The 27,142-nt window shown below is 45.3% G+C and overlaps 1 protein-coding gene across 1 annotated transcript in view; it reads right to left on the reverse strand.

Annotated features, from left to right (window-relative positions):
- Window positions 1-27,142, reverse strand: part of LOC129382712 (uncharacterized) — a 216,534-nt gene that overhangs the window by 165,012 nt on the left and 24,380 nt on the right. The window contains exon 4 of the mRNA XM_072288875.1: window positions 19,071-19,327. The gene's annotated coding sequence lies outside the window, so the exon portion shown is untranslated. The remainder of the gene's footprint in view (window positions 1-19,070; window positions 19,328-27,142) is intronic.

A 27,142-nucleotide genomic window follows, 5' to 3' on the forward strand; every position in this document is an offset into this window, starting at 1 on the left:
TTTTGCCGGCAGCGATGCGCCGTGGTGACCGCCAAGTTCGAGCTATTTTTTCGCTGTTACGAGTTTATTCGCCAGATACAAATGGTTATATTTATGTGCTATGTGTCGCAGCGTTACTGGGTGTAAAAGTGTTCGTTTTATGCAATGTGCGTTTGTGCAGAAGTGAACTGTACATAAGTGCTGGCGATCGCGTTTTCTCATGTAGTACCCCGATATAGAAGCTCTATGGGTCGTTTATTTCAAAAGCTGTTACTGCACTCTTTATGATTCTTCTATGGGTAAGGGTAATTTAGGGAACATCATAGTAGTTACGCATGTCAACACATACTGTGCTGTCCTGAAATGTGGACACGCCTGAGCACTAATGTCATGAATGAAAATTTCGGGCAGCCTTGATTTTTATCATGTGGACATTGGTGTGAATAGCAAGAATTTGTAGATTGCACGAAACAGCTTTATATTTGGTGGAGGCAAGTGTTTTGCATACTTTAGAGCCTAAACGGCCTGCTTTTTGCTGGTGCCCGAGAATACAAGCTGTTTGTGCAAACATCAGTGACATGGCAGCAGGCCATATTGTGGATGAGAGCCGCATGTTTTATTTGGAGTCTTTACAACTTTGCCTTTGCTAATAGGTGGCATGCAAGTAAAGAGAAATAAGACTGACAAATTAACTATGGTCATTAGAATTTCGTATCGGTTTGCGTGCCAAAAGCAATATTTGAAGTCCCCTACAAAATGCGCAATGATCCTTAAAAAACTTATCCTCCTTCTAGTAATATACACGCAGGTCTTGCTAATACCTTTCTTCAGAATTTCGCATGTATACCTTAGTGTAAATCTATCTTTTCCAGAACACAGTGACGCGGTGTGAAAAGTCTGTGTTGTTACAGAAACCCGTGCACGTATAGAAAAAAAATGACATGCTATGTTGCTAACCATAAATATCACTTGCGTATAGTGCAAAATCACAAAGATCTACAGGGACGACATGGCACAGGCAATAACTTCCAAGAAATGGTGAATTGTAAATGTGGCACACACACATGAACACTAAATATGGTACTCAATCTAAGGACCTCATGTGCAAGCTTGACTACGTGAATGATAAACACTTTTCATGTAGAGATGGCATGCTTGCTTGCATGATGAGGACACATGTTTTCTGTTTCTTTCTGCCCGAATGATCATCCGTGTAATATTTGTGCTAATACACAACACTCTAAAGCAAATATACACCCTTTGGGGTCTATATCTGCCATACAACAATAGTCGTCATCTTCCTTGCTTGCGTTTCCTTTCTTGAAAACGCCATGCCCGCTACTTTCCTGTCGGGAATGCTATGTCATGCTGATAACGCGCATGCAGTTCGTTACTGGGAAGTACCCGGCTGACCGTGTTAAAGAAAGGAAATGCGGACAAGACAGATGACGATTATTGCTGTGTGGCAGGAGGGTGTAACTTTGCTTAAGAGTGAAGGTATGCCTGAAAGATACATCACAGTGCAGAGCCAGTCAACAAAGGCATCCTATTTTCACAAGTTTACAATGCTCCCCTACTGCTATTTTGACAGTACCTATCCTCCTTGTGTAATATTTTGCCATATGAGAGAAGAATTCCGTAGGCATGAGCTGTTATGCAATATGGAAGAAATGTAGTCCTGTCTATAATGAGCACATAGATTACTAGTCCTCAAAAACTTAGACAAATTGCATGGTGTGGTAAAGAGTTCCTTAACATTCTAAATGTTGCGTAAATATGGCAGCGCTGCTCTTATATTGTGGTGATCAGGGGAGGCTGTTAGTCACTGCATGATTTCATGTTGTTCAAGCCTTTATAACCCAGTGGCAGGACATCTGGCTATAGTAATGTACCACAGCTCTTGTGTACTAGTTAGAACTGCTTTGCTCAATGTAACTGTATGCTAGATTAGAGTTTTGGGGGACACCACATCGATGACACAACCTACACAGGAGACACGAATAGACATTTGGCGGAAGAAGGAAATTTGGTGAAGATTGGTGGAAGAAAAGTAGGGAAACGACAAACAATGGAGGCGCGCAATGACAAAGTTCAGAGTAGCGTGTTCAAAAAGCTTGGTTATAATATTTCAGCATGTGGTCTTTTTTTTTGTCTTTTTAACATAGGTAGGACATCAAGCATACAATAACAAGAGCTTGGTGGCCCCACCCGCCACCCCGTTCCATAGGGAACGCTCATAGCATCCATCCATTCCATCCAAGCCGTTATTGAAGGACGTATGGGCATCTATGGCACCTTGGCTGCCATGTGTACATATACATTGGCCGTTATCTCCGATAAGTCGTCAAGTCTATAAGTCGATAACCGAGTTAGCCGTGCCAGGAGCTGTGTCGTGCTGGTAGAAAGAGCCTAGCAGAAGAAACGATAGACTTGGTGCTCATGTTCTTGCTGATTCCGCTGCTTCGCACTGTTGGAAGGCGCTGACCGGCCGGCCAGTCGACGCTCGCGCGGTATGGATAAAGAATCGGTCGACTGTACATCGTAAGTGCCAGTGGGGATAAAGGGCACCCCTGTCTCAGTCCTGTGGTGATCTTTTGCCGTACTCCTCATCACAGCCTATTCAACGTAAATGGGATTTTCTAGTTAAATCTCTCTCAAAAGCTGTGTACAGTCGTTGCCTAAGCCTTCCCTTTACATAATGCCCCATAACATTTTGCGTTCTGCGTTTTCATACGATCTAGTAATGCCTCAAGAAGCCACATGTGAAGGACTTCTTTCATCGCTTGGTATTTCAAGACATTGAGTAATAAGAATCGGCTGCGGCTTGGCTCATCTAACCCTGGATATACAAAACGAAAGCTTGGTTTTGCCTTCTTAAATATTGGTTTAACTTGGTTAACTTTCATTAGGCTGTAATTATTGTACTTAGGCATACAACCATCGTTAAGCCCGTATGACAGCTGTGCCCAGGTCGGTGGCTAGACATGACTGTGGTTGATGATGAATATAGTGTTTTGTGGCTCAAGGGCCAAGTATGACCAAAGAGCGCCAGGCCAATAGTAATGACATCAAAGTGAAACGATAAATTACGATCAATAGTTGTGACAGGGCTGTAAAAGGGCCTAAAAGACGGTCACTGAGTGCGTAAGAGTTACATGTAATAAAACTATGACAATGACTATGAAGCGTGCCAAAGACGCGAAAGATGCATTGTGAAATAATTACAATGTGCTAAAATTGGTCATAGGATAAAAATTCGAAAAAGTGCTACTGCCGTAGCAGAACCCTTCAAGTGGAAGGACCTGAAGGCGTGTGCTGTACAAGGACTACTACCGCAACAGCGTCCTCTCCATGTGTGCGCGTTCCTTTTTCCCCCTTCTTTTTTTTAGTGTTTTCCTCTCTGTCATCTTTCTAACCCCTATCCTCCATCCCCAGTGTAGGGTAGCAAACCGGAGACTCATATCTGGTTAACCTCCCTGCCTTTCCTCTTCATTCTCTCTCGGGAGAGAGGATGCGCTACGGTATTATTGGGCTATTAGCATGCAAGACCACATCGTTCACGAAAGCTAGCACAGCTTTGGATGTAAAATGGGGTTCTTTACCAAGAAATATACCGGGATGGAGAAGGAGACAATACCGGTATGCTAGAGAAAAATGTTTCCTTCTTTCTCTTTTGGCTTGCCGACACTCCACGAGGGTGTGGTTCATGATACGTAGTTTTTAATAGCGCAAAGGCCAAGTGTGGCCAAAGAGCGCCAAGGCATTGATGATGAGTACTCAAGGGACTAATGGCTGATAAGGCGTGGCTGTCGAGAGGCCTAAAACTGAGAGCTATGAATTGCTTAAAATACTTAAGGAATAAAAATATCAGAATGACTGAAGTAGGGTACGCTGTAAGTATAGGATGTACAACAAGAGTGTATAAAAATGGACAGGCGATTTTTGATGACGAGTAGCACCAGAGCCTCTGCAGGTCCTTTGAGTACCAGGGCCCGGAGGCATGTGCTATAACCAAGGCTGACATCGCAACCGTGGCCTCTCGCAAGAGGCCGTGCTACGAATTTCTTGGACAGAAAGCGTGGAGCGTGTCAACGTCGTTTAAAAAGGCTAAAATAGACTGCATGTCAAATAGCGGTTCTGTGCCTAGAAACAGGGTCAGGTCAAGTGGTATACACTCAATATATGCTAAGGGGAAGTGTCTTTTCCTCTCGATTTGTGTTTTACGACATTCTAGGAAGACATGCGTCTCCCCACATCTGCTACACGTTGGACGTTCACCTCCAGTCAACAAAAAACTATGTGTGCCATAAGTGTGCCCTATTCTGAGACGACAGAATAGGACATCACTTCATCTGGACTTGGTCAGTGATGGCCAGTAGCCTAAATGTGGCTTAACTACGTGGAGTTTATTAAGTGTTTCAGTGTCCCACTTACGCTGCCAGTAGGTTCTCAGTTCTTTCCGTAAGTATGTCTTTAAGTCTGAAACCGCAACGGTTGCGGACATGCTTTAAGCTTTCGTGTCTAAGGAGGTAGCAATTCGGTCTGCCAAGACGTTACCTTCAATACCTCTGTGTCCAGGTACCCAGCATACCGTTATATGTTGGCCAGAGGCATAAGTAATACAGAGGAGAAAGAAAAGATCTGCAATTTCTCGATTTCGGTGGTTGCAGCATGACATCAATGTTTTCACAACGCTTAAAGAGTCTGTGTATATGACCGCCTTATGTAGCTTTTCTGTTTGGTGTGTTTCGCATCCCGCCATAGTGCATACGCCTCTGCTGGCAAGACACTTGTTTGAGGGTGCAGAACATTGGACTCCGAAAAGGATGGACCGACGGCTGCGTACGATACGCCAGTATGCGATTTAGACGCATCTGTGTAACATTCTGGACACGAGTATTTAAATTGCAATTCTAGAAAATACATATGAATATGGGCCTCGGGAGCGTGCTTTGGTACCTCCTCAAATGACGTGTCGCAGTCAATGATGCGCCACAACCACGGCGAAAACGGCTTGGCAGAAGCCATTAGACGATTTTCAACAATATGAACATCCATATCCTCGCTCATTTTTCTCACACGTATCGAGAATGACTCTCTGGTTGTAGGTTTATTATGAAAGAGCGTTGCAGATGTCATATCGTTTATGGTGGGATAACAAGGCTGGTTTTTGTTAGCATGTAGTTTGAGAAAATAATTAAAACTAGTATATGACCGCTGAAGATCAAGGGACCATTCATTCGATTCGACAAAGAGGCTTGCAATCACTCCTCCTAAAGGCACCGGTGGCGTGGCAGATACCAAGATGATGCACAGGGTTCAGCATCTTGAGAGCACTGGGTGTATGAGAGTGATTCACTACGGCACCGCAGTCTAACCGTGATCGTACAAAGCTCCTTCAGAGGTTCATGAGGCATTTCCTGTCGCTTACCCATGTTGTACGTGACAGTATTTCTAGGATGTTCATTGTTTTCAGGCAATTAGCTTTCGTATACTTGATACGAGGAATGAAGGTTAGTTTTGAGGTGAGTATTATACCTAAAAATTTATATTCAGTGCTGAGTGGTACGTGATGTCCATGCAGCATAATATCAGGACCTTGTATGAAGCCCCTCTTTCTAGAAAAAAGTACACATGAGCTTTTCAGGGGGTTTCGCTTGAAGCCATTTTCATTTGCCCATTTTGAGACTTTGTTCAGTCGGAGTTGGACTTGGTGCTCGCAGACTACAAGGTTAGAATACTTAAATTCTAGTTGCACATCATCCACGTATATCGAACAAGACATTGAGGACGGAATGGCTTTGTGAAGGGAATTCAGTTTCACAATGAAGAGGGTGCAACTAAGCACGCCTCCTTGTGGCACGCCAGTCTCTTGCGTGAAAAGCCTGGACATGGCATTGCCCACTCTAACACAGCACGTGCGGTTAGACAAGTAGTTTTCTATCATGTTTAACATATTGCCGCGTACGCCCATCGCAGATAGGTCTCGGAAGATTCTGAATCTCCATGTTGTGTCATAGGCTTTCTCCAAGTCGAAAAATGCAGTGAGAAATAATTTTTTGTGCATATAAGCATCTCTGATGTTTGCCTCAATGCGAACAAGTTGGTCTATTGTTGACCTACCTTGCCTGAAACCACATTGAAGGGGGTCAAGCAGACCGTTGCTGTCCAGAAAATAAATTAGACGCCGTTTACCATTTTGTTTTCATATAACTTACACATACTGCTTCTTAGTGCTATTGGCCTATAACTGCTGGCTCGTGCGGGGTCTTTGCCTTGCTTATGAATTGGGATGACAATCGCTTCTTTCCACGAGTATGGAATATGCCCAGATACCCACATGGTGTTGTAAAGAGACAAAAGTGTGTTCAGTGTTTTGGGTGCACATTCCTGATCATTGAGTACGCTATGCTTTCACCACCTAGTGCTGAGTTGCTGCAGGAACTGAGAGAAACCTCGAGTTCAGCGAGACTAAACGGACGCTTGTAAAGCTCATTATCTGTGCACTTTCATTCAAGGCGCTCTCGCTCTATGCGTTCCTTGAACATTAGGAAAGTTGGCGCATAGTGTGGTGCCCTAGAAATATGTTAAAAACGCTTACCCAGGAAGTCTGCCTCACCTTTCATGGAGTCGCCTTGAGCGTTTATTAAAGGAAGCGGTTGTTTTTCCCTGCCCTTTAGTTTGTTGACCCGGTTCCACACCTTAACCTCATTCTTGTACGAACTGATACTACATATGTACCTATCAAAACTTTCTCGCTTAGCACGTCAACGTGTTCTCCTACCCTGTGTTTTTGCCTTCTTAAAATTAATGAGGTTCTCCGCAGTTGGAGAGTCACTAAGCAGGCCCAAAGCTTTATTTTGTGTTTTGCGTAGTTCTTTGCATTCCTCGTTCCAAATAGGCCAACGACGCTTATTAGCAAGTGCGTTAGATTGCTTTATGCATTATTCAGCGGCGTCAATAATAAACGCCTCAAATATACCACAGCATCATCTACGTTTAAAGAGACCAAATCATCGTACTGTAAATACGCAATCTCTTGAAACAGCTCCCAATTTGACGAGTCGATTTTTCATCGGAAAATCTGTGGAGGGCGATCAGCTCGTTTTGTTAAATTGAAGAGAAAAGGGAAGTGGTAACTTCCGTAGGGGTTTTTCAGGACCTTCCAATCCAGGCACGGCATTAGAGGCGGAGAGGCTATGGTTAAGTCTATTGAAGAAAATGATTTATGTGTAGTGCTACAAAAGGTGGGTTCTTTTTTATTCAGAAGAACCGCACCGGTGCATAAAAGAAAGTCTTCTACAGTACGCCCTCTTGCATCGCAGCGCGATTCGCCCCACAGCGTATTATGGGCGTTCACATCACCGGGTAAAATTAATTGCTCAGGGAACTGATTGAAAAGCGTTTCAAGTTCCCTTAGTTGCAACCGATGTTCGGGTGGTACGGAGAGTGACCAGGCCGTAATCAGCCTGTCGAGTAGAGTTGCCCTAAGTGTTACTGCCTCTAGATTAGTTTAAAGGTGGAGTTGTTGGCAAGGAACTGACCTCTGAGCTATAATAGCCACGCCACCAGACGCGGCAAGGCCATCATCACGATCTTTGCGGAATAATGTGTATTGTGTTAGGAAACTTGCATGTGATGTTTTCAAGTGTGTTTCCTGAACGCAGAGCAGCCTAGGGTTAAACACTTGTATTGTTTCTTTGATGTCATCTAAGTTGTTTAGAATGCCGCTGGCATTCCAATCAATAATTTGTGTAGCCATTTTATTAGAATGAAGTGTTCCGTGTTCAGGTGTGTAGTGGTGTACCTTAGTTAACAGGACCGTCGTCTGGCCCCGTTATGGGCTTTTCGTTTGTTTTGACGAGCTCGAGAGAGCCACGCCAGTTTTTTGGCACCAAACGTGCCGGTGTTGTGTCCATTGCCTCCTGAAAGGCACGGGATGCCCGCGCGTGCGGGCTGTTAGTTTGTCAGACCTCTCCTGGTGAGGCGTGGTCTTGAGGCCCGGCGTATTCGGCCTTCGTGTCTTGGTGGATGGAGCGTATTTGACTGCTGCCACCATGGGAGCGGGGGGTGCCACAGCCAACGACTGGCTGTGCGCGGGCCGGGCAGGTGGCGCAGGTCGGTGCGGCGCTGCCCCCTGACGCGTCGCATCGGCATACATTGTGGTGTGGAATGGTGAGCACCTTTTACGTGATTCCTTGAAAGAGATGTTCTCGTGTACTTTTACGGTGATAATTTCCTTTTCTTTTTTCCAGTTGGGACAAGATCGGGAGTATGCTAGATGTTCACAATCACAGTTTACACAGTGACGTGTCGCTTCACACTTGTCTGAGGCGTGGCATTGGACTCCACATTTCGCACATGTGAGTCTAGCACGGCATCTCTGCGATCCGTGGCCAAATCTTTGACATTGGAAGCCTCTTCTTGGATTAGGGATGTATGGTCTGACAGCTATCTTTGTGTATCCAGTTTCTATGGTTAGTGGCAGATCGCAAGTGGCAAAGGTGATGATCAGGTGCTTTGTAGGAATTTATTTTCTCTTCTGATAATGATGCGCTGCACATTGGTTACATTTTGCTCTTTCCAGTCATCTAGTAGTTCTGTTTCGGACAAGTTGATGAGATCTGCATCAGATACTACTCCGCGTGCTGTGTTCATAGACCGATGAGGGGAAACGGTAAGAGGAATATATCCAAATGCCACAAGTTTGTTTAGTTTGTTGCGCTGTTCTTTATCACGGATCTCAAGCAGGAGGTCCCCGCTCGCCATTTTGGGGACTTTATAACCTGGGCCAAGTGCATCAGTCAAGCCTTTTGCAACAAGAAATGGAGATACGGTTTTAGCTGGTTTTTCATTTTTTTCGCTGTGTACAACTTGAAAGCGGGAGAAAATTTCGTTCGGTTTGAAGAGGCTTAGAATTTCATCGGTGCGTCCCCTCTTTTGAGGGTGACGATCAAGTAGACGTGGGAAAGCAGGTGTTCCCATAATATTTCGGTCATTTTCGGCGGCAATGGCGGCCACCCACCACGGAGCCCAACAGGGGGACGCTGTAGCACTTAACGTGTAAGGCTACAGACGCCAGCCGTGCATTGCTGCCATAGACAATAACATACCCAAGGGAGGGCACATACACAAGGTACACAAGTCACTTACGAAAATGTAGAAGTAACAGAAGAGAAGAGAAGACATGACAGCTGAGAAAGTATACAGCAAAGAAAAAGTTCGGAGAGGGGGACAGAAAAGGGCAACCAGCCGATTTCCCCGGGGTGGGTCAGCCCACGGGTACCGTCTACGTGAAGCGGAGGCCAAAGAGGTGTGTTGCCTTTGTCGAGGGGCCTTAAAGTTCCGAACACTCGGCATCGGCTCAACCCCCCGGATTCACTTTTCCCCGGACACGGCTAAGCCACGCACGGCTACACGCAGGAGGGTCCAAACCTCGTGTGCTCGGGTACGAGGTGTCGCAACACACCAAACGCCCGCTGACGCGGACTCCCCTGCGGGGGAGGACGTGGAGGACGGTGAGCCTCTCACCACATCTGCCACAGGTAGGAGGTTCGTTGCCAGTATGTAGAAAATTGTGATTAGCGTACGTGTGTCCTATTGAGTCGACAGAATAGAACATCAGTCCGTCTTGTTTTTGTACCGGAGGGCCAGAAACCGAACATTGGCTTAATCGGGTGGAGCTTATTTGTTTCATGGGCCCACATGCGTCGCTAGTGGCTTCGCAGTTTCGTTCGCAAAAAAAAAAGCTTGAGGCATGTGGCAGGAATAGCAGTGGTGGAATTAGCAGCTTGAGGTGTAATTGATGAGAACATTTGATCGGCCAGCACATTACCCTCGATGCATCTATGCCCAGGGACCCAGCATGTTGTCACATGTGTGCGAGACGAATAAATATTGAACGAGAAAGAGTAAAGCTTAATGAAAACAATATTCTTGTGTTTTCTTAAGGACATTAGTGATTTTACAACACTTAACGAGTCCGTGAATATTATCGCTTTCTCAAGTTTTAATTTCTTTATGTGTTTAACCGCAGACAGTACTGCAGAGGCTTCTTCAGAGAAAGAGGAACCAACAGCCGTGTAAGACACACGAACATGCGATTTTGATGCATTGGTGTAGAATTCCGGACAACAGTACTTCGATTGGAGTACATGGAAATACATTTAAATTTCGAGCTCTGGTGCGTATTTTGTAACTCTTACAAAATATATATCACATGCTATCGCCTGCCAATCCCAAGGTGGTAGCTACTTCGCTGGACGCATTGGTGGTGGTAACAACTTTATTTCGTCAGCAGAAAAGATTTCGTTAACTTTAGTGGGCTTCCAGAGTGCGTGAGGTGGCCGTCCGATAAGTTCCTCTAGTGCCACCTGTTATGGTCGAGAGGCCCTGTCTGTCGGCGACTTCCAAAGCCCAGCTGACGGCCTGCAGTTGAACCGCTGGGTCCGAGCTGGACACCGCATCCTCCCACTCTTGGTCGTTAGAGAGATGCCATTCTCTTTTCGGTTTTAGATTGTCGCAATCGAATAAAATGTGTTTTAAATCTGCCTTTGTGACCCCGCAGAGCTTACATTCGGGGGTGTAGACTCCTGGGTAGGCCTTGGAGTATATATAGGGGTTGGGGAAGGTGTTAGTTTGTAGCTTCCGCCAGGCCACTTGTTGATGTTTATTAAGGCTTTTGTCCGGCGGCGGGAGCGTCCTTCTGTTGTTTCTGTAGTATAATGTGATCTCGTGGTAGGTGGTCAAGGTCTCTCTGGCCGACCTCAGGACCGGCTCGCCCACTGCCCGGTTGACGAAACCTCGGGCTAAGTTGTGGGCCGCCTCGTTCCCAGAATGCGACGCGTGGGCCGGAACCCATATGATTCTGATGGGTCTGGCGTTGAAATTTTGCGGTTTTAGAATTTGTTTGGCGGCTTTGTGGACCCTCCCTTTTGCAAAGTTTCGAACGGCTGTCTTCGAGTCGCTAAAAATCGTGTTTGCTTTAGTGCTTATAATGGCTGGAGCGATGGCCGCTTCCTCCGCCTCGTGTGCCTTTTGCTCCGCACAAAGGCGGCTGAGATTGATTTTAGGTCCATGCCCACGACGCCTATCGAAAAGGCATCGTGATCACAGAGCTCTGCAACGTCCTTACAGACTGCCTCCTTATGGTTTGAATATTGCCTGTGAAGGGCTTTGGCTCTCGCCTTCCTCCTTTCTTCGTGGTGTTCGGGATGCATGTTTTTCAGGATTGAATCTATTCTCAGATACTTGTGTATGTCTCTAGGCATTTGCACGGCATCCGTCCCTATGCATTCTTGCCTGATATCCAAGGTCCTTAGAATGTGTCTTCCCGTGGTGTTTTTGTTAGCCTGTCGTACTGTGCGATTCTGTGCGCCTCGACTAGCTCGGGAAGCGTGTTGTGTATGCCTAAGATTAGCAGCCTTTCTGTTGATGTATACTTAGGGAGATGAAGGGCTGCCTTGTACGATTGTCTTATGAGGCATTCAACCTTGTTCTTTTCCGCTGCCTGAAGTTTGAGATAGGGGAGAGAATATACTATACGGCTGAGCACGAAAGCCTGCACTAGCCTCCTCAAATCTGTTTCTTTCATTCCCTGGTGTTTGTTAGCTATTCGTCTTATGAGCCTGTTGGTTTGTCCAACGCATGCGGCTAGTTTGTTTAGTGTCGTTGTGTTTTTCCCGTTGCTTTGAATGTGCATTCCCAGAATTCTCAAGGCTTGTACTTCTGGAACTTTTGTACCATCAACCCTAACATCCAATTGTGCCGGGGGATCGTTTTTATTACGTCTGTGTCTGATAACTAGGAGTTCGGATTTTTGTGGCGAGCACGTTAGCCCGACTCTCCTGGCGCATCCGGTCACTATATTCGCTCCCGTCTGTAGCGTGCTCTCAATATCACCTTCGCTTCCCCTGACTGTCCAGAGGGTGATGTCGTCTGCGTAGAGTGCCGACGATAAGTTTGGTATGGCGGCAAGAAGCTTGGCCATGGGTATGAGGGTTATGTTGAACAGAAAGGGTGACAGCACTGACCCCTGCGGTGTGTCTTTGCTTCCTAATTGTAGCGTATCCGACTTGATGCTTCCGAATGCTATTTGAGCAGTTCTGCCGGTTAGAAAAGCCTTGATGTATGAGTATATTCTCTCCCCCACGTTTAATTCGGAGAGGGCATTCATGATGGCATTGTGGGTGACATTATCAAAGGCTTTGGTGAGGTCCAGTGCCATTATTGCTTTAGTGTTGGTGTTATTCGGTGTGTTTATTACCTCTTCCGAAAGCCTGAGCATTATATCTTGCGTAGACAGGTTGGGCCGGAAGCCTATCATTGTGTGCGGAAAGAGATTGTGCTTGTCCATGTGGTCTTGTAATCTAGATAACGCCACGTGCTCCAATAGCTTCCCTAAGCATGATGTTAGGGATATGGGTCTGAGGTTGCTTAGTTCAAGTTTCTTGCCTGGCTTGGGTATGATAGTTACCTTGGCGTGTTTCCACGTCTCTGGTAGCCACCCATACTTCCAGCACTTGTTAAAGTACTCCGTGATCCCTTGAATAGAGTCCTCGTCTAGATTTCTTAGTATTTTGTTCGTCACCCCATCCGCTCCTGGAGCGGAGAATGTTCTAAGTTTCTGCATGGCCGCCTTTACCTCTGCTACCGTTATGTTTTCGTCAAGTTCAGGGTTGGGGTTGCCGTTGTAGTTGGGAAGCGTCAGGTTTTTCGTTGCGCATAGGTATCGGTTTTGTAATTCCGTTATCATTTCTTCGTCATTAAGTGGGCTTGCATGAATTATGCGTGCTACATCCTTCTGGTGAGCGGCTCTGCTGCTTTCTGGGTCTAAAAGATGTCTCAGAAGGTGCCATGTGTCTTTGAGCCCCAATTTTCCGCTCATTTGATCACATGTTTGTCCCCATTGTTGTTTAACTAAGTTTTGAGAATGATTTTCGATTTCTCTTTCTAGTTTAGCTATTCTAATTCTAAGTTTTCTGTTGTGTTTTTGTTTCAACCATCTTTTTTGTAAGCTATTATGTGCCTGCCACATGTGTAATAATAATCTGCTATCAGCGGCTTTGTTTTCGGCTGCTATCTCTATCGTCTTGGTGTGCTCTGCGTCTTTCAATAGTTTGTGAATCCATTCATTTAGGTTTTCAATCTTCTTGCCATCTGCGTTACCCTGTCTCCTTTCTCTGAATTTATCCCAGTCTACCACTCGTGTCATCCTTCTTCTTTCCTTCTTGAGCGTACTGCTCGGTATAGTGGTCTCTATAATGTAATGGTCGCTCCCTAGGTTTTCGTTCGTGTTGTGCCATTGTGCATCTACTATGTTTTTGCATAGGGTCAGGTCAGGGCATGTGTTAGCTTGCACACTGTTCCCTGTCCTAGTTGGCACCAGCGGATCTGTCAGGAGCGTGTATCCTTCGTCCTGAACATACTGCCAGAGGCTAGTACCCTTCTTTAAATTTGTTCTGTAACCCCATGCCATGTGTTGTGCGTTCATATCTCCGACTACTATTAGGGGATTCGTTTTACTGATTTTTCTGGCTTCGTTCATGGCTTTTATTATGGGGGAGGATTCCGCCTTGGGGGTGCTATATATGTTTAGAATGAAGAGCGGGGCCTCATTTCTTTTTAGGGGTATGACCTCTATCAGGAGGCAGTCTGCACCGTTTGATTGAATATCGTGCTCTATTGCAGTTAGATTTCTATGGACCAAGAAGGCCATGAGTGGTTTTTCTTCCTTGCCATTTTCATATGTTTTATAATCCCGAACCTTTACTTTTTCTTGGTTTCTTGTAGGGCTATGACATCGGGATTTTTTTTCTTTTTCAAGGTTTTGAATGTGGAGCTCTAGGTTCTCCCGCTTTCCGCGGAAGCTCCTACAGTTCCATTGCCATATTCTTATCTCTGTCTGGCCCTTCCCCATGATTGGCTTTAGGGAGGGAGATGGATTGCGCTGTGGTGGAGGCCATGGGTCCTGGGGCCGGAAAGAGTTTGCCCATCACCTTAACCAGTTGATTGTCATGTTTCTGTACTAGCTCGTTTGTAGCCTTTGCTGCGTTTGTAAGGACTCTTACTTGTTCTGCTAAGGTTTTATATTGTTCCCTGGTCTCGTTTCTGATAGCTGTGAAGCGTGCTTCTATGTTTGCTTCAATATTGTTTTGCCTTTCCTCAATTTTACCTAATCTCGTGGCCACTGTTCTTAATAGGCTCATTACTTCCTCGTGATTCCGTTTTTCGTGATTCTCTGAGTCTTCCATCAACCTCTTTTTTGCCGGTGGCCCTCTTGCAAGTGAGGGTGCCCTAGAGGATGCGTTTGACGGGGGGAGGGATGGCCTCCGCGGTTCCTGTGTTAAGATCGCGGGTTGTTGAGCAATATGTGTTTTACTTTCTTGCTGCTGTTGCGTTATTGCCTTCATTAGTTCCTGAATTACTCTTTCCTGTTTTTGTATGATTGCTTTAAGTTCCTTAATTTCATTACTCTCGTGGGTGGATTGCGGTGTCCCGCTAACCTGATGTGGTGTTCCTTCCCGCCAGGCGTTCGGTAGCGCCGAGTAGGACTCCAAGCGGTCTCGTTTTCCTCGGTCGTTACCCTGGGCTCGGTTTCTCGATCTGCTTCTGCCTCGCTGTTGCTGCTGCTGTGTCGGGTGCCCAGGTTGCGCTCCCTGTCCCTCCGGTCGCTGAAATTCTACTTGGGGCTTGCCACTTCGTTTCTTGTTTCCCTTGGCGGGCGGTCTCTCATATCTGATCTTGCATTGGTTGGATCCCGTGAAGTGTTCTCCCTTGCACAGGATGCACCTCGGCGTGCACGTGGGCTCGTCTTGGACCGGACGCTCATTGCCGCACCTGTAGCAGAGATTTCTTCGTTCTTCCGGACACACGTCCGAGCGATGTCCCGGTCTTCTACAGTTGTAGCATGCTTCCACTTTGGGTCTGAAGAGGTAGCAGTTGTGGATTCCTCCGCCGAATCGAATGGAGTCCGGGACTCTCTTGGTGTTTGCGAAAGTGATGAGCAGGGCTTTTGATGATTTTCCCATCCTTCTTGCGTCCACAATCTCTAGCTGTGGGTTGTCCTTCACGATGTCGTCCATGATCTCGGCGTGGCTTTGGTCTTCTAGAACGTGATACGCAATCCCCTTGATGCTGTTGTCCGGTGCCGCTACGTATGCACACGTCGAATAGACTTGGTCTAGGATTTTGATATGCTGTACTTCCGCGTATTTCACCTGCGCGTTCTATAGAAGGGGTGCTCACGGTAAAGGAGTTGTTAAAAGGATTGATCCTTACTTGGTCGTGTTGCTTGATTTCCCCAAAGTTCACTCCAATGTCCAGGCTCAGGGCGTAACGTAGTGTAGTGGCCGTGTGGTCACGGAGCCGAAGTCCGCCTCTCGGCCGGTGTACGATCTTGTAGTCGCTCTCTGGCAGACGCGGGAGCGGCTTCTTTTTATATGGGCGGCGTCTTATCGATGCGTTCACCCCACTGGTCTGGGCGGCCTTGCCGGTGGCGTCTGTCGGTGTCATAGCTGCATCCTGTTGGGCATTGGCGTCCCTATGCTTGGGGCGAGCTCGATCATGGGCTTTGATGGCAGCCTGTATCCATAGGCTTGGGTCTTCATATTCCTCCGGGGAGATTTCTTCTCCGTCTACGGCGTACTCCATCTCGACAGCGTCGGTGACGGCTCGAGGGGCCGGCGGCGACGCCGATAGCGCCCCTAATCGCTCTAGGCCTGAAGTAGGCCCAGCTCGACTAGTTGCGGCGGGTGAACGAAAGTGCCCCTAAAGGAGTAAAAAGGGGTCTTGCGCCTCGAAAAACAGCGGAATGGTTCCAGGCACTCTCTGTGACCTTGTGGGAGCAGTTCCGGGTCTGCTGGTACAGAAAGTCGTTCGGAAAAGACCAAGAACTCGGGAGCCCATACGGAGCACATCCGCACGACTCAACGCGCCAAGGGTTCTCCCGCTGGACGCATTAAGCGGTGTTCGAAGAGTGGGACATACATTTCTACGCAAAGCTCCCTCACACGGAGTGAAAAAGGCTTTCTCACAGAGGGTCCAATATGGAAAATTGCAGTGCATGTCGACTCGTTAATAGTTTCACAACACGGATGTTCAAGATTAGAGTGCACTTTAAGGAAATATGTAAAACTTATATATTATCTCTGCAGATGTAGTGACCGCTCATTCGTTTCTACATATTAGCTTTCAATGGGGCTAGTTCTGAAGGCGCCTGTGGCCAGATGGATACCTAGCTGGTGGACGCGATCCAGCATCTTTAGTGCGCTCGGGGCGGCAGAGTTATATATTATGGCACTATAGTCTAACCGTGGTTGAATGAGGCTCTTGTAAATATTCATCGTACACTTTCTGTCGCTACCCCATGTAGTGTGAGATAGTATATTCAGTAAGTTCATTGCGGTGGAACCAACATTATGTAGGTTCTGTCCAGCTCGTGGTTGTAGCATATTTTTTTTTAACTCTGGCTAAAGTTAGCTGGGACAGCCTGTGTGTGTAAGCGTGGAAAAAGTATAAATACTTTTTTCGCGCTTAGTCTTCCTCTACTTTATTGGCGCTGAGAAAGCCAAATTGAATCAATGTAGTGAAGCCAACTTTCTCTAGCAAATAAACAAATGTTTTTTTCAAGCTCAAGTTTATTGTTATTGCATGTACAAGAAGCGGGCTTACATATTATATACAACATCAGGAGGTCCCAGAGTGTGAAACTGCCAGGGGGAACTCCTATCATTAGTGGGTGCATAAGAGTATTAGAGCAGCAAGTAGAGGGCGAACAAACAAACAAAACAAAGGGAAAAAAAAACGCGTCAAGAAATACAATTCGTAGGGAAGAAGTTCAAATAAATAGAACACAATTAGATATATATTAAAAACAGCATTATACAGTAATATCACAATAAATAATCATAGCAGGAATATCCAGTCTTCAGTAACAAAAATTTGGCTCTTCTGCATATTACGAACAAAAAAAATACAAAGTGTTTTACAGAAATATGAAGTCTAACGATACAATAATAGAAGTAATGTAAAGAAAATGTAATAAATATGAAAATGTATTTATGACAAATGAAAAGATGATTCTGCTAACGGTATCTTTTCATATTGTGTTTAAAGAACTGCAATGAAAGAGATGACTTAATATTAACATGGATGCGATTCCAAAGTGAAATACCATAGAAACGAAGTGTAAATTTTCCATAGTTAGATCTGATTTTACGTAATAGAAGATTATTGCGTTCTGAAAACCTAGTATTATTTTTGTTCATGAGGTTATCAAAAGGAAGACTGTCTAAGGTTATTTCACGATGAAAAAGACGAAATGTAATGAGTGACAACTTATGATAGAACAGCTGTTGAATGGGTAAAACGTTAAGATGTTGATAGACAGGTAAATAATGGCAGCGGAATGTGCTAAAGGTCATTAATTTTATTGCCCGATTTTGAAGACGTTGAAGTGGTTTGAGATGAATGGCATATGCATTAGTCCAAGAACATAAACAGTATGATAAATGACTGTTAATATAAGCATGATACAACGATCTAATAACACGAGGTTGGAAGAATGCGCGTGTTTTAATGATAATGAGGATGCATAATGAAACCTTTTTTATTAGCGAGTTGGCATGGCTATTGAACTTAAGGTGTTTGTCGAGAGTAATACCCAGAAGTTTAACAGTATCAGATGTCGGTATAACATAAGTATTTAACGAGACAGTTATGGGAGAAGAAATCGCCGTTTGTGGATTATGAAATAGTACAAAGGTTGTTTTTAAAGGATGGATTTGAAGTTTATTATCAGTGCACCAGGAATACACATTGTTAAGATCAGCCTTAAGTGTGTCTTGAAGCACGGTAAGCGATTTCTGTGATAATAAATGGTCGTGCCGTCAGCATATAACAAAAAGTTACAATTGGTAAGTACATTAGGTAGATCATTTATAAATAATAAGAACAATGGGCCTAGTATAGAGCCAGGGGAGCGCCACAGTTAATTACTTTAGTAGAAGAGAATTGGCCATTAAGATACACTACTTGAGGCCTGGTAGACAAGTAGCTACGAATAAGATTTAGAGGTGAGCCAGCAATACCGAAACATTCGAGCTTATACGGAAGAATAGAATGATCTAGAGTGTCAAAGGCTTTTGTTAGATCGATGAATATGGCTCCTGCAACAAACCCTTCGTCAATAAATTGTTTAATGTTATCCGTGAAGTTAATGCCAATTCTGTCGAATAATTCTGCCTAAAACCAAATTGGAATGGAGAAAGAAGATTAAATTTATTGAGATAGTGTATTAGACGAGTGTAAATAAGTTTTTCAATTGCCTTACTAAAAAACGGCAATATGCAAATTGGGCGGTAGTTATTAATGTTTTCAGGAGAACCCTTTTTGAACACAGGGATTACGTTACCATGTTTCAACAAATAAGGAAATATGCCTGTGCTAAAAATTTTGTTAACGATATCTGCAAAAACATATGATATGTCTGCCGCAACCAGTTTTATTCTAGACGGCTGAATAGAATCTAGGCCAGGTCCAGTAACATTAAGAGAAGAAATTACCTTTAAAACTTCTTCGGAAGAAACCGGTCGAAGGAAAAATGACTGAGGGCAACGTGGGAGATGGCGTAAAACACTAAGCGATAGCGCGTTCTGGCAAGTGGCAAAATGATCACTAAAAGCAGTTGATATGTCAGCCTCGGTGGTGCATTCCTCGTTGTCGTAAATAATTTTTTTCAAAAATTATTTTGGAAGTTTTCACCTTCCGTGACGGGAATGCCTTTTGCTTCAACGTTGTTCAGTCGGGAATACTGCTCTAGAGACATGAGACGTTGAGACATCTTTGCGTTTTCATCCTTTAACAGCTTATTTTCCTTCAAAATGGTCTCATTCTGTACTTTCACGGATTCATACAGTCCATTAAACATGCTAAGGCTTTCTTGCATTCATTTCATTTCGGCATGTAGTGTTGCTATTTCTTTCGCTAGCTCAGCACACGATGGCATCTTCAAACAAACACAACAGACACTTGTGGCAACAAGGCAGCGGCAAAGATGAATTAGGAAATACCCAAGTTTGTAGGAGACAAACCTGTACGAAGTATGGGGACGGAATTAGTTGCGTGCTCGCTGCCGCAACCCTTGCTGCCAAGTGACGGGCTGGCTCATGGACACCCCCTTTGGTAGGCGCTCCGGTAGATACGGTCACTCCGGTAGATGTCGCTTGACTTCACGAGTATGCAGATAACAGCGGGCGGGAGTTGTGACGTCAATCGGCAGATGACGTCACTCCAGCAGATGCCGCTTGATTCCACCAGGCCGTCGATAACTGCAGGCGTGAATTGCAACCTGTATGGGGATGGAATCAGTTGTGTGCTCGCTGCCGCAACCCTTGCTGCCAACCCTTGCTGCCAACCCTTGGAGCCAAGTATAGATGTTCTGAAAATTAATATATTATTCTGGATGTATTTTGGGCGTTTATTTATTGTGCGGATTCAAACAAGCACTTAGAAAAAAGATTGGCATTTTGGGAACGATTTTTCGGAAATAACTCGGAAAGTAAAGGGTTAAAGATGTCTGAATTCAAAGCAAATAGCTGGCTGCCAACACACAACCTCAGTTGTCTTGTTTCATTTACAACCTCAGGCGCTACAACAATGTATTTTATGATTTCACACCTACTTACCTACAAAGGTGGGCAAAGTGTATGCGTCTCTTGTATAACAGAGCACTCATAATGCACAACTAAACGATTGAAAATTAACTGGTAACCAAAAGAACAAGGTGAACCTTAAGTAATTCACGAGCAATCTTCGCGCTCAAGTGGCTCAGGAAACGCTATGCCGTGCCAAGGATCTTAGTCGAAAAAAGGTGGTGACCCTCATGCGCAGTGTCTCGGGGAAATGCATGCAGCAGTACGACAATACCTGCTTTCCTGCTTTTGCTTATACCACATCGAGCGATTAATCACGATTAATTAAATAATCGAAAAACTGGGGAGTTAGAATTGGCCCGCACAAGGCTTCACCTTCAGCGCTTGGCGGATGGGTGCCGCAGTGCTACATTTCACTTGCCGAGGGGTGGCCGAGCCTCTCCTTAGGAAATCGAGGGGTGATCGGGTCTCGCCAGGCTACCCCTGACTTTAGGCACTGGCAAAAAGTATTCTGTAATGCCCCACTATGATGTCTCTCATAGCTAGAACCTGTGTTTCTGGACGTTCAACCTTATTATTGATTTGATTCAAACGATACTTTCCTGCACCAAATCTACGAAAAAATAACTAAGGGCAAGATCACAGCTTAAAACTCGAAACTTACTCCGAACTCGTTGAAAACATCTGAAGCTCTAGTGCGAGTTTCTTGCACAGAATCTTTAGAAATTGTTCGAGCACTTCGTGTTTTTTGACAATAGCGCCATTATCCATACAACTTTGCTTGCACTTCACAGAATTGTATTGAAAGCATTCATTGTAGCTGACATCAGCGGCAGTGATATCGTCAGACACGCACACGCATTTTGTCTTCCCTGCGTACAGACGACGACGCGCGCAGCAGAACCGTTCTCCTGACTGCAGCGCCATTTCTGCGTCATAGTGCGGAGAAGTGGTGACCTGCGCTTGGAAGGGCACACCTCCACGCCATTACATACAGTGTGAATCACATTTGTCTACTGGTTGAGGGACCCCATGTAGACTGCGCGAGCATCCGAGGCAGTGATAGATGCTTAGTTGCAGATATATTTCCTTTCTATATAGCGCATTGGTCGAAGCACGTGGCATGACCATGCAACGTTTGATTTGGTGCCTACGTATATGGCTCAACCCACTACGGCCGATCGGTCATGAATTGGGTGGCAGTGTTCTTTTTTCCTCTTTTGCTCGAATGAAGAGGCTGAAACAAAATTTTTCGCGCTTCTTTTTTTCTCTTCTTTTCGCCCCGTCCTCTAGGGCGCATTCACCCGCTTTATTGAAATGGTGTCCTCAAAACTAGCCGTCAGATTCTTTTTATGCGATCCCCTTTGGATCAAATGCCTCACAGAGCAAAAAGGCAGTGTCGAAGCCACGGAGCAAGAAACACCGAGATGAAATAGCGCTCGCTCGCGCAAGGCGCGCCCTCTGTCGCGAGTCGGCGCTCGACGAGAAGGCACAACGCGCGCGCCGCGCCCTCGGAAGAAGTTCGCCGGTTCAAGGTCGTTCGGTGGAGATTTACCACTAGCGGATAAAGAAAAAGTCGGGCTGCCGCGCGCTGCTTACCGCCGCGCCGGGGCTTCTTTTATTGCGAAAGCAATACTGCTCGAGGTTTCCGCTCTTGGCGGTCGTCCCGGAGAATCCACCATTGACCTTTAGCGTGACCTATGTGTGACGTCATACCATCTGTGGAAAAGCGGGGCCCCAATTCGGCTCGTCGCGATCGTCCCAGCGAATCCTCCATGCTGCAGCTCCGTGCCGATGCCGCGAGGGGCGCTCACTGTACGTGACGCCCCGAGTGAGGCGACGCTGGCTGCAGCCACAGGGGCGCCAGCGAGCGCGAGGAGAGCAGGGGAACAAGCTGACCAAGGAATGAGCTCCAAGCCAATGATAAGAGGCAGCATAACCTGGAAGTTAGGAGGGAGGGAAAGAATGCCTTAGTACTTATCGGTGGCGATTCAGATATGAGGAGGTGCAAAAGAGCTATGATGGAGCGTGCAAAAGGGGATAAGCGGGTAGCAGTCGGGACGTTCCCAGGTAGGACAATGGACGCAGTAGTGAGAGAAACAAAAAGCGAGCTTTCTGAGAATGTTGCAGAGTGCAATTTGGTAGTGGTAGCGGCGGGGCTAAATGATGCCTTGAATGGTGAAGCCGCAAAAGTAGTGGAAAGATTAGCGGAGGGAGTTGACGATTTAAGGGCGATAGCACAGCAAGTCCAGATCGTGGTATGCACAGTGCCGGAGGTGCAAGGAAGGAACGGAGAAATTGCCAAGGACGTTGTGGCTGTTAATCGTGAGATAAGAAAGCTAAGCCAGGAGAAAGGATTTGAAGTGGCAGACATAAACAGAGAAGTTCATAGAGCAGGCTTTGGCGGAGGCTTTACACGAGATGGCATCCACTTTAATGGAAGGCTAGGAGCCAAGATCGGCTGGCGCCTGGCAGGTCGGGCAGTAGCTTTTTTAGGGGGTCCACTACGCCTCGGGGCGTAGGGGTAGGTAGAAACAGTGTAGAAAGTGCAACAATAGAGGCTGACGCCAATAAAATGGCCACTAGGAGGTCCAGAAAGAAAACAACAAAGAAATTTAACACCAGGATCAGGTACATAAACATGCAAGGCGGTAGAAAGAGAGCGAGGTGGTTAGAAATAGAACAGCAGTTAAAGGACGAAGAAGTAGGTGTATACGCGCTATGCGAAACACATCTCAGGTATCTAGAAGACCCACCGTTTATTGAAGGCTACGTCTGGGAAGGGAGCAATAGAACAACGGAGAGGAAGGGAGGAGGAGTAGGTGTGCTCATACACCAAGGAACAAATTGGCAAAAAATAAAGTTAACTTGCAAAGAACATGTCTGGGCATCAGGTACAATTGCCGGTAAAAAGGCATGGCTAGGAGTAGTTTATTTAGGCAAAGGGGACAAATGCAGGCAAGAGAACAAAGATCTAGTGAAGTGTCTCGATGACGATATAAAGCAGTTTGGAGAAGGTGCCGATATTTGTCTGCTGGGTGACATGAATGGCCATATCGAGGATCTGGATGGATACACAGATTGTAATGGGAAGTTAATGCTAGACTTCTGTGAGCGACACAACCTAGTTATAGTACCGGCAGAACTTTTTGTTGGGCTAGTTGGTGCATATTTACTGAAGTACTATAGCGCCAAACAGACGACACAAGAAGAAGAGACACGGACGAGCGCTTATAGTTATAGTTATAGTAAATAGAGAAACTAAGTGTGAGGGACAAATCACGTGGGAGTCCCGTAACAGAAAAGCGACCATTGACTACTGCTTAATGTCGCAGGGGTTGTATAGCAAGCTCCCAATAATGGAAATAGACGAAGAGGGGAAGTACAGCCTCGGAAGTGATCATAAGCGTATTAGGCTACAGTTGGGAGCCCTACTCAAAAGAGAAATGCAGGGAAGTCAAAAAGAGTACGCAAAATTAAATGACGAACAAATAGCGCAAATAGAGGCTGGCATAGAGGAAGCAATAGGGACACATCCCATGGAAAGGTGGGATTGTAATCAGTTAGAACTACTCATTAGTACAAAAATAAAAGAACTAAAAGGAGCAAACCACTGGAGAGGAAAGAGGAAGCCACGAAGTTAATGGAATAAGGAAATTAGAGAGGCCATCGAACATCGACGGTGGGCATCTCGGGAACACAGAGAAGCAAAGAGGGCGCAGTTATCTGAAGAGGAAATAGGCCAAAAATGTGAATATTATCGACAAAAGAAACAACAACAAGTGCAGGTCCTCGTCCAGGGTAAAATAAAGCAGTCCTCTGATCGCTGGCTGGCTGAAGCTCGCGATGCAACTAAAGGGGGGTCAAGAAAATTCTGGAACCATATAAGCTGGCTGAGTAAAGCGAATCACAGAAAACAGGAACAGATTCACGATGCTGAAGGAAATTGTTTAGAGGGAGATGACGCTGTGAACTACGTTTGTTCAGTTATAGCAGAGTCATTTAGGAAAGACGATAGGGAAATCGCCCCAAATGAGGGAGCAACACAGAATAGCATAATAGAAAACAGCTTAGAACTGACCAATCTTAACTAGAAAAAGGCGGAAGCAAATGTTCCAAAATGCACGTGCGCGGGGATAGACGAAATTCCAATCAAGTTAATTAATGAACTTGGCCCAAGAAGAAGGGAAACGCTGATAAAAGCATTGGAGGCAGTCATAAGAAATAAGCAAATTCCGCACAGCTGGAAACAGAGTAAAATAAATTTGATTTATAAAGGGAAAGGTGATAAGAAGAACATAAAATCCTTCCGACCTATTACGATAACATCAGTTATATATATGCTGGCGATGCAGGCGGTGAAATTAAAAATGCAGTCATGGGTGGAAAGTAATAGAATACTCGGAGAACTTCAGAACGGGTTCAGAAGTGGTAGGCGCTTAGATGATAGCCTGTTTGTGCTTTCCCAGTGCATAGAAATATCTAAGGCGGAAAATAGACCTCTGTATTTAGCCTTCCTGGACATAAGTGGTGCATACGACAACATGAACAGGGAACTCCTGTGGAACATATTAAAAGCTGAAGGTATCGGTCATGAGGTAATTGATTTTCTACAGGAAATATATCGGGAAAATAATGTTGAAATAACATGGGAAGGAATTAAGAGTGCGACAACTGGTCGAGGTTCACAAAGGATTAAGGCAAGGTTGTCCTCTATCACCGCTGCTGTTCATGCTTTATATGATATGCATGGAAAGAAGGTTACAACGAAGCAATCTAGGGTATAATCTGTCGTACAGATTAGGCGAAAAGGTTGTTGAGCAACGACTACCGGGTTTAATGTATGCGGACGATATTGTACTGTTAGCAGATAGCCAGGAAGATTTGCAAACTCTGGTTAATTACTGTGGAGACGAAGGAGACAGTTTAAGTTTCAGTTTTAGTGCAGCTAAGTCCGGTGGGATGTTTTTCAATGATACAACTGATCAGGAGCTTACAATACAAGGCCATGAAATACCCCGAGTGGCCGAATACAAATATCTCGGGGTATGGATAAACAAAGGGCAGATGTACACGGAAAAGCACGAACAGTCTCTCATAGCAAAAGGGTGAGGAGATGCCGGGATAATGAAACATAGGGCATTGGGGGGGTACAACAGGTATGAAGTACTGAGAGGTATTTGGAAGGGAGTAATGGTGCCGGGGCTTACTTTCGGGAATGCGGTCCTGTGTTTAAGGGCAGAGGTTCAGTCGAGACTAGAAGTAAATAAGAAAGCTGTGGGAAGGTTAGCACTAGGTGCCCACGGGAAAACCACAAGCGAAGCAGTACAGGAAGATATGGGCTGGGCATCGTTCGAAGCACGGGAAGCTCAGAGTAAAATCCTATACGAAAGACGTCTGAGAAAATAACAAGTAACTAACAAGTAAGTATGCCAGACACGAGGACGAAGAAAGACAGAGCATTAAACATCAGGTTAAAAACGCAGAAGGCAAAAATTGGATAAATTCAATGGAAAAGAAGCATAGTGTGGAACTATATCGATACTGGAAACAGCAGATCAGGAAGGAAGCGTTTTATGACAACTCAAGAGGCAGTGCCCTAGTCTTTGAAGCTAGATCAGGATGTCTTAGAACGCGGAGCTATAAAAAGAAATTTAACGAAGAAGAAGACACATGTACTGTGTGTGGTAAATATGTAGAAACAATGGAACACCTCATAATAAAATGTGATGGTATCAAGCCCGATGTCAATGCGGCCACAGTCACCCTTCCTGAGGCCCTAGGGTTCAGAGATAATAATAGTCATGTAAATAAATCATCATCATCATCATCATCAGCCTGATTACGCCCACTGCAGGGCAAAGGCCTCTCCCATACTTCTCCAACTACCCCGGTCATGTACTAATTGTGGCCATGTTGACCCTCCAAACTTCCTAATCTCATCTGCCCACCTAACTTTCTGTCGCCCCCTGCTACGCTTTCCTTCCCTCGGAATCCAGTCCGTAACCCTTAATGACCATCGGTTATCTTCCCTCCTCATTACATGTCCTGCCCATGCCCATTTCTTTTTCTTGATTTCAACTAAGATGTCATTAACGCGCGTTTGTTCCCTCACCCAATCTGCTCTTTTCTTATCCCTTAACGTTACACCTATCATTTTTCTTTCCATAGCTCGTTGCGTCGTCCTCAATTTAAGTAGAGCCCTTTTCGTAAGCCTCCAGGTTTCTGCCCCGTACGTGAGCACTGGTAAGACACAGCTGTTATACACTTTTCTCTTGAGGGATAATGGCAACCTGCTGTTCATGATCTGCGAATGCCTGCCAAACGCACCCCAGCCCATTCTTATTCTTCTGATTATTTCACTCTCATGATCTGGATCAGCAGTCACTACCTGTCCTAAGTAGATGTATTCTCTTACCACTTCCAGTGCCTCGCTACCTATCGTAAACTGCTGTTCCCTTCCGAGACTGTTAAACATTACTTTAGTTTTCTGCAGATTCATTTTTAGTCCCACCCTTCTGCTCTGCCTCTCCAGATCAGTGAGCATGCATTGCATTGCGGTGGAAATTAGCGGTGGAAATTAGCAAAAGGCGATTGGAGGATTGGTGGCTCAAAAGCAGAGAGGTGACATAAGGTTAAAAGGGTAGGAAGATATATTTAAAGAAAATCGAGAAATTCAATAGCACACAACACAGATACAAATAAAAATAAAAGGCAAAATAAAAATCTGAGCATGGTGGCAACTGCCATCACCCTGTTTCAAAGGGTACGCGCCTACCTTCCATCCATCCATCCATCGCCTAGGGTGCCTCGATGCGCGCGCCTCCCTCCGCCCCAGTGGAGGGTGAAGACAGCCGCGTCGTCTGGTACGGCGTCCGCCATTAGGATGCCCACTCCGTAGGCAGTCAACGGGCGTCGCGCAGCTGCATGTACAGTTCGCTTTGATAGCGTGTGCTGTTTTAATGATATGTCGAGAACACGAAATTTTCGCATCACCTGTGTGAAGGTATCAAGTTTCAAGTTTATTCATCAACGATGTCAGATTACAAGAATTGTATGCAAAATGAGCGCTACACAGGGAGTCCCAAAGTTACAAACTGTCAGGGGGACTCCCATACATGAAAAAATAATAAAAAACAGACAATACAGATCAAGCATTGGTTAGGGTGGCATTGCAGGCTAAATAAGAAACAGCGTGAAAAAAGAAGAATTCAAAACTGTTTAGTAAGACAAAAAATTGCGAAGAAGACTTCTGTAGTGAACAAGCAATGCAAATGTACGATACAATAAAAATATGAGTAATATAACATGTAGTATAATAGCTAAGTCAATTATGATTACATTCACAAAAGTCAGTGGTTAGGATGAAGAGACTTGCTGCATAAAGTATTTCTTAACCTGATTCTTGAATATATGCTCTGTGGGGGATGATTTAATGGTATGTGGAATAGAATTCCATAGTTTTATTCCCGCAAATGTGGTAGTGAACTTACCATAGTTTGTGCGCACTT

This window comes from Dermacentor andersoni, chromosome 6, assembly GCF_023375885.2.
Source record: "Dermacentor andersoni chromosome 6, qqDerAnde1_hic_scaffold, whole genome shotgun sequence".
Taxonomy (NCBI): domain Eukaryota; kingdom Metazoa; phylum Arthropoda; class Arachnida; order Ixodida; family Ixodidae; genus Dermacentor; species Dermacentor andersoni.